The 3,710-nt window shown below is 39.0% G+C and overlaps 1 long non-coding RNA gene across 1 annotated transcript in view; it reads left to right on the top strand.

Moving 5' to 3' along the window:
- Nucleotides 1-2,851, top strand: part of LOC117174798 — a 21,407-nt gene extending 18,556 nt beyond the window's left edge. Inside the window, exons 4-5 of the long non-coding RNA XR_004467364.1 lie at nt 2,539-2,665; nt 2,741-2,851. This is a non-coding gene — a long non-coding RNA (uncharacterized LOC117174798). The remainder of the gene's footprint in view (nt 1-2,538; nt 2,666-2,740) is intronic.
- The last annotated feature ends 859 nt before the right edge of the window (nt 2,852-3,710 follow it).

Raw genomic sequence — 3,710 nt, 5'->3', positions numbered from 1 at the left:
GTATCGGACCACTCTCTACCCTCTCTATAATAACAAATAACTTTTAATACGAGGCGGAGTCAAGTTTTTGATCTCGTCTAGTAATCTGTGGGCTTTTCTGCTTACTGAGGATTCTTCAGACTCTGGCGTAGACTTCCTCAGATCGACTCCACTTGTCGAACCACTGGATGCGGAGTCAAACCCGTTATTCAAAAGCATGTTTGCGTTGCGTAGGGCCTTTTTCAGTGACGTCGCTGGCTGATCTGTCGTATCCTGTCGCTAGTCGGAGTCTAGGCTAACATCGACTGGAGCGTCGAACTGGCTGAGGCCAATCTTCTTAGATGTAGGGAATTGGGTCCACTCGACCTCCACCTGGAGTTTTAAATTCAGCATCTTCTGCTCCAGTTCGATTTGTTGTCGTCTTAGTTCCAGTACTCGTGCTGAAACTGGTTCAGGGCTGGTGAGCAAAGCTGGTGCTGCGAATTTATGTGCTAACCTTGAGGAATATGCATCTGCCTTATTATTTAGCTTTTTATTAGGGTAATAGACCTCAGTTCCCACTTTGATCTCCACCGATTCGACTCTATAGTAATTTTTCCTGGCTCTACGCTTTTCCGAGTTTTTCTTTATTTTATTTTCGACCCTATGATCGAATTCGTCAATTTTCCTCATACGCGCGAGTTGTATGAGTTGTAACTCCACCGTTCCTCAACGGTGGAGTTGTCGACATTTCCAGGGAACTTCGTAACGTGCGTAATTATTGCTTCGCTTCCGTGGTTTAAAAAGAAAGGCGATATTCTACTGCCTGAATGCGGAGCCGCGCTATATGCTAACTGAATCTTCGACAAATTTTCATCCCATTCTCTATGGTTCTCGTTTAGGAATGCTGAAATCATTCGCTTAATTGTTCGATTAATGCGCTCGACTGGATGGCTTTCGGAATGATTTAACGGGATAGTGATATGTTTAACGCCTCTCGCTAACGAAAGGGCTCTGACATCATTATTTAATTTCTCCGTATCGTTATCCATAACAATTAATCTCGGGGTTTCCCAACGGTCAAAAACCGTATCAAGCTGGAATAACTCGATATACTTAGTGTACAAATCCTGAACGAAATTTAAATTAGAGTTACCCTTTTTTGTTCGTGTTTGAAAGACAACGGTATCGACGGATAACTGGGCCCAGGGTGCTTGTAAGGTCCGAGTAGTCAATTGTCCTTTTATAGGCCTTTGATTGTGTTTGACCTTGACGCAAATCTCACAGTCTTCGACGAAGGACTTAACTTCTTGGGCCATACCTGGCCAACAATAATTTTTGTGTACTCTATCCAATTTTATATCACGAACAAGTTGTCCTGATTCATCATGATTTTCTCGAAGGATAGTCTTGACGTCACACGATTTGACTAACTATTTTAATGAATGTTCGTCATCAGTTAAAGCTTTTTCATAATCAGGAAGATAATACAACAGTTCGTTGTTCTGGATCTTTCATTTCGAGAACCTATCGGGTTGACCTTTAACGAGATTAAGTTCAGTCTTATACCAACCCTCATATGTGGTTCTTCGTCGATGTTGGACTATTCTATCATGCTGATAAAGGTAGAATGTCCATCCAGCAAGAGAACCTTTGGGATCTTTAAATCTATGAAGCCATACAGCTCCTCAATTTTTCGCCGGACCAAACCGCGCCTTCGATAAGAGCCTTCTTGACGTCTTTAAACGATTTTTGTTCGACATCGGTCCATTTCCAAGGAAATTTTGGACTAGTCAATTTATTTAGCGGACCCTGATTTCTGGGTACATTTTTCAAATGTCTATGGTACCTATTTACAAGACCGTTGAACTATCGCAATTTGAGTCCGATCGTTTGGGACTGGGAAGTCTATTATCGGCTGGGTTTTCTTGAGATTTGGTCTCATGCCAAATTCGTCGACAAGGTACCGGAGCCGTTTGATATCTTTAGACCGAAAAAAATATGTAACTATATTAGTTCAATAATACCTTGCACTAATACGCTTTGCATAAATTAGAACTCAGTAGGTAAAAACGTCGAACTGGATCTCTTTATTTAATTTGTAATTTTATCGGTTTGAGTATAGAATCGACGCTATAGCAATACCGAATTACATCGATTAAGTAAGCATTGAAATGGAGCAGTTCTTCATATAGAACTCGCAACGTTCATAAGTTGAATCTCAGCTGTTCTAAAGTATCGAAACGAAGCATAGCGAGTATATCTATATCGACGCACTGTGATTCAAATTTCGTTACGTACCTGATACAAAAGTGGAACAGTATCTGTTTCGATGCTTTAGAACAGCTGATATTCAACTTATGAATGATGCGAATTTTACATAAAGAACTGCTCCATTTCAATACTTACTTAATCGATTTAATTCGGTATTGCTATTGCGTCGGTTTTATACTCAAACCGATAAAATTACAAATTGAATGAAGATATCCAGTTCGACTTTTTTACCTACTGCGTTCTAATTTGTGCGAAACGTATTAGTTCAAGGTATTATTGAACTAATATAGTTACATATTTTTTTAGGTGTACAGGCAAAGCTACTCTTCTCGCAGTTCAAGATCAATCTAGCTTCACTAAACACCTCGAACACTAATGACAAAATGGCAATGTGTTCATCCAGATCCTCACCAACAATAATTCAATCATCCAGGTACGTAAAAACTAGATCACATCATTTGCTTAGTAATTTTCACTCGGACATCAATTTCTGATATTTTCTTTGTAGAAGATACATCAATTGCTGGAACTTCGAAGGTGTTTCGGCTAGACCGCAGGGCATACTTTTTTACTCCAGCAATCCATCTCCCTCCTCTGTATACAATATTTTAAGCAAATTTGATCAAATAAAAACATAGAAAATAGATTTATGAAGCATCTTTCAAAACATAAAACGAGCATTATTTCCCACGATATTATGTGGAATAGGGGAGAGTAGGGTGAAACCGGGTACTTTGTCTTTGATGGCACCGTGTGAAAAAGCAAAAAGTTAAAATGCTATTCTTCAATGTGAATTGTCTTCTGGGACTCTTTGGCTAAAAGAAACAGAAATGCGATATGAAAAAATTTTATTTTCCATATTTAAAAAAAAAACTTAAAAAAAAACGCAAAATACCCGGTTTTGCCCCGTGGGTAGGGTGAAACCGGGTACCTATAAAAATCTTTAAGAAACACATTGTAATTAGGAAGAATTAAATTTAATGTAATACAATATTATAAGCTTTGGTACACTGAGTATCTTAGGTGTACTCACGAAAGTTTTAATATTATAAAAATTTCCATAATGATTATCCTAAATGTATTTTAGCAGTAGTCACAGACGAACTCCCCTCGTTCGTCGTCGCTGCATGCTGTGTGGGCCCACCCTTTGCACACAGTGCACTGAATCCATCCCTCAGTGGATGTAGAGTAGAGTTCATTGCAAAAAATGCAAGCTGCATCAGTTTCTGCTTCTAATTCCTCTTCTGATGATGAGTCATCCTTCTTTCTTTTTTTAATTTCAGATTTCTTCGGTGCAGGTGCCTTAGAAACATTTTTCTTTACTCGTTTCGTTTTTGGAATAAGAGATTCCGTTTTTAGCTCTTTTTTGTAGGGCAAGGAAGTCAGGATGGCAGTTTTTCCTCTTCTTCTGTTGCTGGCTCGTTGAATCCTCTGATCTTCCTTCGGAAGTGGAACTAACGCTCGAGGTGAAACCATAA

The sequence above is a fragment of the Belonocnema kinseyi genome, chromosome 1 (assembly GCF_010883055.1).
Source record: "Belonocnema kinseyi isolate 2016_QV_RU_SX_M_011 chromosome 1, B_treatae_v1, whole genome shotgun sequence".
NCBI classification, from domain to species: domain Eukaryota; kingdom Metazoa; phylum Arthropoda; class Insecta; order Hymenoptera; family Cynipidae; genus Belonocnema; species Belonocnema kinseyi.
This window is presented reverse-complemented; position numbering and strand designations above follow the sequence as displayed.